Here is an 11,566-nt window from a genome sequence, read left to right as displayed (position 1 = left end):
ATTTAAATGTAAATTGAATTGAAAAAAGTTTGATTGCAGACAGAGAAAGTCTGCAATCAAAAGGGCAAACAGAATCTGTTTTGCAGAGAGGCAATGAATACAAAAGTAAAGAGATGATGATAAATCTGTATAACACTTCAGTTAGGCCAACAGATGTTCAATTTTGGGCACCACAGTATAGGAAGGATATTAAATCTATGGAGAAGGTGCCATGAAGATTCACAACAAGGAAGATACCGGAGATGAAAGAAGACAACTATGAGTAGAGGGTTACAAGGTTAGAACTTTGTGTTGGAGTAAAGAGGATATGATAGATGTGTTTAGGATAATGAAAGGGTTTAAGAGATATAATCTTTCCGCAGTTAGGGGATCCGTAGACAAGAACATTAATTCAAGATTGTGACAAGAGAAGAGAGGATCAGAAGAACTTCTTCTCCCAGTGGGTTGTTTGGTAAAGAATGGTTTACTAGGCGTGGTTTTTACAGAGTTGATTGATGCATTTAACAAAGAATCGTACATGCAGAGGAAGGGTATTAGAAGCATGGAGAAATGACACAGAATTGGAACTAGGATGGATGGCCTCCTTACTGTGTCGTACATTTCTATAGTCCTATTTGAGATTGTACAAAGAGTGACATTTCCATTGATTTTTAGAATGCACATTAAATTGCAAACTGAACTGCTGTGCCATTGATCAGTCTAATGAGTTCCATTTTTCTACTATAGAACAGGGTAATAGATTTTGTGACAAGAGAATGTTATAAAATGTCAAACATATTATTGCACACAGAAAGTGAAAACAAAAACGTGTCACTGAATTACCTTTCCAAAAAATGCCAGTCACTGCAATATGGGAACTTTCTTCAAATACAAGGAAAATTATCTGAGTCAGCACGGATACAATGGGCCAAATGGCTTTCTGCGCCAGCCATAATTTTTTATGGCTCTACTGGTAATTCTGTCACCATACTTTTTTTAAATGGGAATTTTCTGGAATAAGATATAGCCTATAGAATTTGGCATCTCAGAACTGTGTCATCATAGATACCCACAAACAGAACCCAGCAGATTTGGTTTTGTTAAAGTGAGGTAAAGTCATATATTTGTGGCAAGCGCTTTAAAATATTCAGATATAATTTTTCTATCAATGTGGCATCTTGTAGCTCAGTGATTAGTGCACTTGTCTTGCAAGCGAGAGACCTGGGTTTGAATTCCAGCATGGCAAAACATTGGGAAAGTTTCCTTACTCCACGTCTGTGTTTACTTAGCAGTAAGTAGGAGTAGGAACCCAGTTGTTAGTCGACTGGCGGATCGCTTTTCCAGCGGTAATAATTACTTTAAAAAAATTGGTCACTCAATCCACAATCCACAACTGTTTGTGTGTAATTGGTACACTGATATATTCTGTGAAGCACTTTGAGACGTCTCGATAAACCATATTGAATGCAAGATTTATTATTAGTAGTATCATCTTCAGATTATAGTTCAATAAGCTAAATGTGGGCTATTTCTTTAGCTTTATGAATAGAGTAGTTATTTTTTGCTACGGTAAGACTTCCTTATGAAAAATGTGTTGTTTTGCCTTCGCAAAAAAGAGAAATAAGAAAGATCCTAAAAGAAGGAAATCTATAGTATGCATAATTTATGGTTTCCGATATTCAAAGAATTTGACAGCCTGGTATATTTGGCTGCTATTCAATTCCTACATGCAACCAGGTAGAAAACAATTAAGGCCCATGACATTAATGGAAATCTGGCAGCATGGATAGAAAGTTGGCTGAGAGACAGAAAACGATAGTGTTAAGTGGAAGCAGATTTCAGAAAGATGCAAAACCAATAGAGTAGTGATAAATTGGATAAGATAAGAATAAACCAAGAGAAAGCACTAAAAAGATTGTCGGTGCTCAAGGTAGATAAGTCACCTGGTCCAGATGGGATGCATCCTAAGTTACTGAGGGAAGTAAGGGTGGAAATAACTGAGGCTCTGGCCACGAACTTTGAATCCTCCTTAGAAATCGGGGTGGTGCCAGAGACTGGAAGGTTGCAAATGTTACTCCCCTGTACAAAAAGGGAAGGAAGGATAAACCCGGAAACTACAGGCCAGTCAGCCTAATGTCAGTAGTGGGGAAACTTCTAGAGACTATAATCCGGGACAAAATAACTTCTCACTTAGAAAAAATAGTTAATAAAGGACAGCTAACACGGATTTGTTAAAGACAAATCATGTCTAACAAACCTGCTAGAGATTTTTGATGAAGTAACGGAGAGGGTGGATGAAGGTAGTGCAGTTGATGTAGTTAAAATGGATTTTCAAAAGGGCTTTTGATAAAGTGCCATATAAGAGACTTGTAAGCAAAATAGAAGCCCACGGTATTAAAGGGACAGTGGCAGCGTGGATACAGAACTGGCTGGGAGACAGAAAGCAGAGAGTAGTGTGAACGATTGTTTTTCTGACTGGAGGGAAGTGTGCAGTGGTGTCCCCCAGGGGTCGGTATTGGGCCCACTCATCTTTTTGATCTATGTAAATGTCCTGGACTATAGGTAGTACAATTTCCAAGTTTGCAGATGATACTAAGCTAGGAAAAGTAGTAAACAGTGAGGAGGATAGTAGCAAACTGCAAGCGGACATAGACAGACTGGTAAAATGGGCAGACACATGGCAGATGAAGTTTAATGTGGAGAAATCCAAAGTGATGCATTTTGAGAGGAAGAATGAGACGAGACAATATAAGCTGATGGTACAATCTTAAAGGGGGTGAAGGAACAGAGAGACCTGGGGTTCATATAAGTAAATCTTTGAAGGTGGCAGGACAGGTAGATACAGCTGTTAAAAAAGCACACGGAATACTAGGCTTTATAAATAGGGGCATAGAATACAAACATCAGGAAGTTATGACGAACCTTTATAAGCCACTGGTGAGGCCTCAGCTGGAATACTGTGTTCAGTTCTGGGCCCCATACTTTAGGAAGGATGTCAAGGCATTGGAGAGGGTGCAAAGGAGATTTACCAGGATGGCACCAGGAATGAGGGACTTCAGTTATCAGGAGAGGCTAAAGAAGCTAGGATTATTCTCCTTGAGGGGACTTAATAGAAAATTTCTAAATTACAACAACAACAACAACAAGATTCCATTTATAAAGCGCCTTTCACATCAGGAGGACGTCCCAAGGCGCTGCACAGTTGGGTCATGACCCGAACAGGGGGAAAATGGTCAGGGGGAGGGAAGGGAGGGAGCGAGGAGGGGGGAAATGGTCAGGGTGAGGGAGGGAAGGGAGGGAGCGAGGAGGGGGAAGAGAGTCGAGAGGGGAGCTGAAGGCTCGGTCAAAGAGAAAGGTTTTGAGACCGGCCTTGAAGGAGGAAAGGGAGGAGGCGGCGAAGGCACCGGGGGATGGAGTTCCAGAGCCTGGGGGCTGAGAGGCTGAAGGCCCGGGCACCGATGGTAGGGCGGTTGGGGCGGGGGACGTGGAGCAGACCGGAGCCAGAGGAACGGGGGGTACGGGCAGGTAGGTAGGGGGATAGTAGGTTGGAGAGGTAGGAGGGAGCGAGGCCGTGAATGGCCTTGTAGGTGAGGATGAGGATCTTGAATTCGATCCTCTGGGGGATGGGGAGCCAGTGGAGGCGAGCGAGGGTGGGAGTGATGTCGTCCCGAAGCCTGGTGCGGGACAGTACACGAGCTGCAGAGTTCTGAATGACCTGCAGCTTGTGGAGGGAGGTGCCAGGAAGGCCGGCGAGGAGAGAGTTCCCATAGTCCAGCCTTGAGGTGACAAAGGCGTGGACCAGGGTTTCAGCAGTGTGAGGGGTGAGGTAATGCCGTAGTCTGGCGATGTTCCGGAGAAATTATGAGGAGATTCGATAGGGTGAACAAGGAGAAAGTATTTCCACTGGTGGGTGAGTTGGTAACCCAAGGACACCGATTTAAAATAGTTGTTAAAAGAAACAGAGCGGAGGTGAAGACATTTTTTTACATAGCGAGTTGTTCAGATCTGGAATGCATTTCCTGAAAGGGTGGTGGAAGCCAATTCAATAATAGCTTTTAAGAGAGAAGTATATAAAGTAGATAATTATTTGGGGAGGACAAATTTGCAGGGCTATGGGGAGAGAGCAGGGGAGTGGGATTGAATTGGATAGCTCTTTTGAAAGAGCCGGCACAGACATAATGGGCTGAATGGCCTCCTTCTGTGCTGTATAATTCTATGATTCTATGAAGTGAATTTTTTCAGATGGGAGCGAGGTAAACAGTGATGCGCCCAGTGGCTGATGATAGGGCAATTACTTTTCTCCATTTAGATAAATGATCTGGACTTGGGTATAATGTAGCCCCATTATAATGTGCTTTATCGTATCATAAATTTACTGATAATATGGTTGCAATTTGAAGACTGCTCATGGTCGGCAGTTTTGGGTTGTGCTGCATTGTTGGAGAGCTGTACTTTGGACAGGATGTTCAACCGAAGTCCAGTCTGCTTATTCAGTTGGACATTAAAGATTCCATGACACTATTCGAAAACAAGGGAGTTTCTCCCGGTGTCCTCGCTAACAATCGCTAATAAAATTAGTCATTCACTCAATGGCTGCTTGCGGAACCCTGCTGTACACAAATTGACTACTGCATTCACCTACAAAATACACAATCATTTCATTTTACAGTGCATCCTATGAAGCACTTTCAGGCGTCCACTCAAGTAAGAATTATTATTTTTTATCTATTTGTACACATCTTTTGCACTTGTAGTCAAAACTGGATGTTCAGAATCAACCACAAAGTGCCAGAGTAAAGCTACAAACCTTGTAGGCAGGTGAGCTTGTGCAGGGCAGTACATAAATATATTATTTTTTATCCTGTGAAGTGCTGTGAGACATCTTGGCGGTATCAAATGCAAGGATTATAAAATGGCCCAATAGAAAAGTGCGGAAATATTTGCCTCAAAATGCGGGTAAATTTGCGAGCATTGCCAGGGGTTGATTGGTTCTAATGAGGTACATATTACTGCCAACCACACACACACTCAGAGATACAGAGAGAGAAACACACACTCAGAGACACAGTTAGAGACACATACTTACAGACACAGAGACACAAATTCTCACAAAGAGACACTCATGGACACAACGAGACATACACACACACATACACACACAGAGGAGAGAGACACACGTACACATTTACAGAGAATATACTCATAAACACACACACACACAGAAGAGACATACACAGACACACTCACAAACATATACATACAGAGGAAGGACACACTTACAAAGACAACAACAAAATTACATTTATTGATAATTATAAACAGACACACATACAGAGGAGATACACTCACATAGACACACACACAGAAATAGACACACAGGCACACTCACAGACACATACAGAGGAGAGAGACACACTCACAAACACATAGAGAGAGAGAGAGAGACACACACACACACACAGATAATCTCAACAGCGAGGCCTCTGAGTGGAGCGAAGCACATTTACCACTTGCGTCGGGTAAACGCCCAGGGCCCGGGCGTCAGAAACTAGCAGATCCTGCAGAAAAATACTCAGCCACACTTTTCTATTGGCCCAGGTTACAAGTAACAACGGAGGCAGGGTTACCTGTCAACCATAAAGGTAAACTGCCATGCTCTAAATTGTATGTAATACACCCTATTTTCTGTAGCAATACATCAGAGACTATCTAATTTACTGTATTGGGGAAAATGTTACATTGTTTTGACATTACGCAACATAAACTCCATGCTTTCATTAAAAAGCAGTCTTCAAGAAACTCCATTTCAGCTGCTATGCCTATCTTCAACATCCTCATTGACTAGCAAATTCTAAACCAACAGCATTCTTAAAATAAGTAGAGAGGTTTGCCAGTTGTCTTGCAGCTGGTATTACTGATGTTGCAGTAATCATTTGTCTGCCTCCTTCTTAATGCAAAGAACTCCTTCTTGTAGCAACTTGCTCTATCGTACCAAAGTATTGGCCAATGCAGTGGCATATTGCAGATTCTCAGAAGTTGTACTATTTTCTCTTCAAACTCATTGGTGGTCTTTCATCAATGGACAGCCAGCTTCCCCTCTTTCCTTTGCTAATGCAGTCAAATGCAAAGTCACTTGTGGATACTCTGCATGCCCACCATCCGGCACCAGCAGCCTCCAACTTAAAGTTCCCTTCAAGGGTCACATCCAGAGGTGCCATTTTAAGGTCCCCCGTCAACTCGAGTCCCATACTTGGTAACATGAGTTACTCAGAAGATAAGCATTTATCAGTTTCCTGGAATCCATTACATTCAGGAAGGTGCATGGACAACATTCCATATTTGCAAGCATATGGAGTAATGGTTCTAGCAGTTGTAACAGTTCCTCCTGCTTTTGTCCATGATCAAAACACATCTGATACATGTTGTTCTCTGGAAGTTAGTTGGCAAATATCCAGCTTCAAAGATTTTCTCGAAAGGCCAGGGACTTGCTGTAAGTTGTACAGAGCCAAAGGACACTTGGTCATTGCTGTGGCTGTTTTAATTGAGATTAAAATTGAAGGAGTTATTGTTCCCACAATGCAGGTGCAGAAAGATGTGTGCTTGCAGAGCAACAACAACAACAAAATTACATTATAGAGCGCCTTTCACGTCGGGAGGACGTCCCAAATCAGCTTTGTTTGTACAAGATATTAAAGCAGACATGCAATAATTCATAAGACTTACTTACTGATAAAAGCACTTCAATCAAAGCAAGGCCATCCCATCCTGTCAGATCTTTGGTATGAATTCAAACTCACATTGCAGGATTGCATCCATGGACACACCAACAGCCATGCTCCTCGTCCCCCGAGTCCTCCGCTCCACCCTCGGTGGCCGTGCCTTCAGTCACTATGCCCCGAGGCTCTGGAACTGCCTTCCTCACTGCCTTCGTCTCGCTCCCTCCCTTCCCATTTTCAGATCTCTGATGAAGACCTTTCTTTTCGACTGCGCCTTTGGTCACCTTCCTCCCCCTCCCCCCTGGCTCGGTCCCGGGATCCGTTACTGTAAAGCGCTCTGAGACACCATCTGGCGTGGAGGACGCTATATAAATCCAAGTTGTTGTTGTTATTGTTGGATACATGAACCAGCTATAGTATTTGTACATGGCAACCTTATCATAATGTACCCCCCGCCACCATTTGCTTGGAGCACAGATCTATCATAGATCCATATTAACTAGATGAGTGGTACACCTGGCTTCCAGTGCTGATTAAACAGCTTCCTGCACTAAAAAATGGTTGATGTCCACATTGCCAGGCATCTTTATGTTTTAAATTAGACCCTAAGATTATTCCCATTAGCACATAAATTCAAGCCCACACATGCTATCTTAAAATTTTCCTTATAACATCAAAATTCATAAATACCATTTATGAAACCAAGTACTAGGTGCATGGAACCAGAGTCTGTTGAAACGTCCCTTTGAAGTTCAGTGACAGATCAAATAATTCCGAGTTATTGCCTAATAGTAATTGTGGATAAATAGATAACACTTATAATCCTTGCATTTGATATTGCGCTTTTTGCGTCTTCTAGACATCTCAAAGCGCTTCACAGAATATACTGTTAAGTGTATTGACTGTATATTTGTACAGATACAACCTATTATTTGTGGTTGTCATCAGGTACTGGACTCATTTAAGAAATTGTGAATTCTGTAAGAATAGAAAGATTGTAGAATTTGCTATTCTGGGTGGATGAGCTCAGATCACATGAGTTCTTTTCATCCAAAATTCTGTTTTGTGGTCAGCTTTTTTCCCACCTCTTTTTGTCCACTATCCATCTACTTGTTTAACTACTGATTTGATGTTACTAAAATAAGACTGTTTCTAAATAATTACAAACAAAAAATATTTAGGTGTAGCACATAAACTTCTAACATTGTGTGACAATTTATAGAAACTAAGATATCCCATCGCTGTTGCATAAACACAAGATCTTGCTGATTGTTTCAAACATCACTTAAATATTACTAAGCTTCAAAGCCCTAAAAAGGTAAAAATAGCTAATTCTCTATATTATCAAGAATAACTAACTCAGTCCAGAATGTGTTCCAAGACAGTTGAGGTTAACATGACATTAATAAACTTCTCAAGTTTAACTTGAGTGTTTCTTACATCATCTCATCCTCTTGATGTGAACTGCCTTGTAACACACTCCATGTTATAAACTCTCCAAAACTTTTCAATTGGCACAAGTCTCCTATTACATATAATGTTCTTTCACAGAAGAAATAAACAGCTACAAATAACTTTCTCCAGCAAATCTAAGTTATGTTTATACTGCCAGGAATTAAGTAACTGTTCCAACAATATAGTAATGTAGAGCATGCTTATATTTATACCTCCTGCTCCACACTGGAGCCCAAAAAATACACAAAACAATAAAAAAGCATTACCAAAGAGCTTCTGATGATTGTATGCCGGACCTTGCTACCTCAAACAGCTATTGTGTTTTCCTACAAAAACAGTCGCTATACACTTTGAGATATTTCAATATAAAGTGCTACTTTTTATTTCCCCTAATTATACTTAAACCCTGGATAGCCGGATCAATGGGAGAGGGATCTGGTCCAGCTAGTCAGAATTTCCAGCTGAGTTCAATTACAATCCTGGTACCGGCATTTACCAGCTTTTTAAAACATGTCAGTAAATGCCAGTACCTTTGTTATAATTGTTTGAATCCTGTTAGCAGAAGATTGAGAATAAGCTATCTTCTATTCACAGGGTTCAAACTGAGTCGCCTGGCCGCTGAAAGTCAGCAAGGACAATGAGGCAGGGCTGTTTGCTGGGAGATTAAGCTGGCAGGAGTCAAATTCCATTTCGGGCCTGATCCGAAGGTCTGAATTCCAGATACCCTGAGTCTAGTAAGCTGGGAATTTACTATACTGGTCCACAATTTCTACTGGAGAGTTCTGTTTAAATTACTGCAGCAGGAAAAGGAAGACAAAAAGTTACGTTAAGATATTTAAAAATGTAAGTATAGAAAAATGAGGCAGACTTGAATAAAGTCAGATGCAATTCAAGACATGAAAATACTGAAAAATAAGAGCACAATAATAATAATAATAATCCTTGCATTTGATATAGCACCTATCACATCTTCGAGATGTCTCAAAGCGCTTCTCAGAATAACTGTAAAGTGAACTGATTGTATATTTTTTGGGCAAAACACAGCAGCCAATTGCGTACAGCAGTGTCCCACAAACAGCTATTGTGTTTTCCTATAAAAACAGCCCCTAGGCTCTGGAACTCCATCCCCCAGTGCCTTCGCCGCCTCCTCCCTTTCCTCCTTCAAGGCCAGTCTCAAGACCTTTCTCTTTGACCGAGCCTTCAGCTCCCCTCCCGACTCTCTACCCCCTCCTCGCTCCCTCCCTTCCCTCACCCTGAGCATTTCCCCCCCTCCTCGCTCGCTCCCTCCCTTCCCTCCCCTCACCCTGACCAATTCCCCCCTGCTCGGGTCCTGACCCAACTGTCCAGCGCCTTGGGACGTCCTCCCGACGCGAAAGGCGCTCTATAAATGAAATCTTGTTGTTGTTGGATTGAGTGACCAATTTATTCATTTTTTTGAAAGAATTATTACCCCGGAAAAACGATCTGCCAATTGACTAACAACCAGGTTCCTACTTACTGCTAGGTAAACAGAGGTATATGAAGTAAGGAAACGTGCCCAACATTTCACCCTACCGGACAATGAAAATGAGCAACTCATCTGAGACCTGAATAACACCAGCAGCAGCTTTCATTCATATAACGCCCCTCACGAAGGGTAGCGTCCCAGAGCTCTTGACAGTGGTGGAGCCTGACGTCGAGCCGGGAGAGGGGGAAGGTGACCGAAAGCAAGGTGAAAAAAATACTAGTCGTGTGACCCTTAAACCCACTATCTTTTAAACTATGCAGAACATTGGAAAATTCCTAAAATTCTGTCATAATTTAGAAGCTGAAAACTTTTTCAGAGTTCAAAACCTGCTTCCAAATTAGGACTTCTGTGAACCCCACATGTGGTTCAAATACAACTAATCTGGCCTGTGATATCACACTAACCAAATATACAGTCAACAGCAGTCAAAAGTTAGTTACCAAGTTCAAATTCAACCCTCCCCCTCCACCACACACACACACATCCTCAGGCCAGTAAGAACTATTGACTGCTTTTGACCGATAATCATCACTGGTGACATCACGTGCGATATTACCTCCCCGCCATATCTTAATTTTGTTGTTGTTGTTTACAAATTAGCAGAAAAATTCTAATACAGTAAGTAGTTTCCGTTTAAAATGTAGAATGGGAAATATTGTAACCGTGCTGGCATCTTGTGAAATACTTCACATCAAGACATTAGTATCTATTACAAACTTACTATTGTACAGCACATTTCACTTTGGGAGGATGTCCTAAATCGCTAGACTGGGCTTGGGATCAGGGAGGGCAGAGGGTAGAAAGGGTAGGAGGGTGGCCAAAAGTGCGGTCAAAGCGGAGTGTCTGCAGCTTGTGGAGGGAAGAATTGAGAAGGCTGACAAGTAGGGAGTTGGCTTAGTCAAGCCTAGATGTGATGAACGCGTGAATGAGGTTTTCGGCGGCCTGAGGAGTGAGGCAGTGGCATAGCCGTCCGATGTTGGGCAGGTGGGGGAAGGCAGAGCGGGTCATGGCACGGATGTGGGGAAGAAAGGATAGTTTAGGGTCAAACAAGATGCCAAGGTTCCGGACTGGCTTAGTAATAATAATAATAATAATCCTTGCATTTGATATAGCGCTTTTCACGTCTTCTAGACGTCCCAAAGCACTTCACAGAATATGCTGTAAAGTGAATTGACTGCATATTTGTGGGCGAACGTGGCAGCCAATTGCGCACAGCAATGTCCCACAAACAGCCGTAGATTGAAAATGACCAATTTATTATTTGTTTTTTTGGAGGGATTATTATTAGGCGTGTGGAGTAAGGAAACTTGCCCAAGGTTTCGCCCTGCCTGGAATTGAACTCAGGTCTCTCGCTTCCAAAGCGAGTGCTCTAACCACTGAGCTACAGGACTCCTCAAAAGGTGGAGTGTGGAGGTGATACTGTCAGTGCCTGAGGTGTGGAGGCGCTGACGGGAGCCAATCAGGAGAGCCTCAGTCTTGTTGATGTTCAACTGTAAAAAGTTAGCTCTCATCCAGGACTTGGTGTCTGACAGTGGTTGGAGGCAGAGAGATAGAGTTGGGTGTCATCTGCATACATGTGGAAGTTGACCCCTTGTCTGCAGATGATGGCACCAAGAGGGCCCATGTACAATTTGAAGAGGAGGGGACCAAGGACAGAGCCCTGAGCAATGGCGCTCGAGAAGGTGCGGGGGCTGGAGGAGACAGTGGGAGAGGTAGGATTTGAATCAGTCAAAGACAGAACCATGAAGGTTGAGGTGAGAGGAGGATAGAATGCTCAACTGTATCAAAGGCAGCAGAGAAGTCAATGAGGACAAGGAGACAGAGGGAGCCCTAGTTACTGATGGGCAGAATGTCATATGTCATTTTGACCAAGGCTGTTTCTGTGCTGTGGGCAGCATGGAACCCTGAC

At 42.5% G+C, this 11,566-nt stretch overlaps 1 non-coding gene across 1 annotated transcript; it reads right to left on the bottom strand.

Moving 5' to 3' along the window:
• Nucleotides 1–10,976: 10,976 nt before the first annotated feature.
• Nucleotides 10,977–11,048, bottom strand: trnap-ugg. The gene has a single exon. It is a non-coding gene; the product is annotated as a tRNA-Pro (tRNA).
• Between the last annotated feature and the right edge of the window lie 518 nt (nucleotides 11,049–11,566).

The sequence above is a fragment of the Callorhinchus milii genome, unplaced genomic scaffold (assembly GCF_018977255.1).
Source record: "Callorhinchus milii isolate IMCB2004 unplaced genomic scaffold, IMCB_Cmil_1.0 Scaffold4, whole genome shotgun sequence".
Lineage (NCBI taxonomy): Eukaryota > Metazoa > Chordata > Chondrichthyes > Chimaeriformes > Callorhinchidae > Callorhinchus > Callorhinchus milii.
This window is presented reverse-complemented; position numbering and strand designations above follow the sequence as displayed.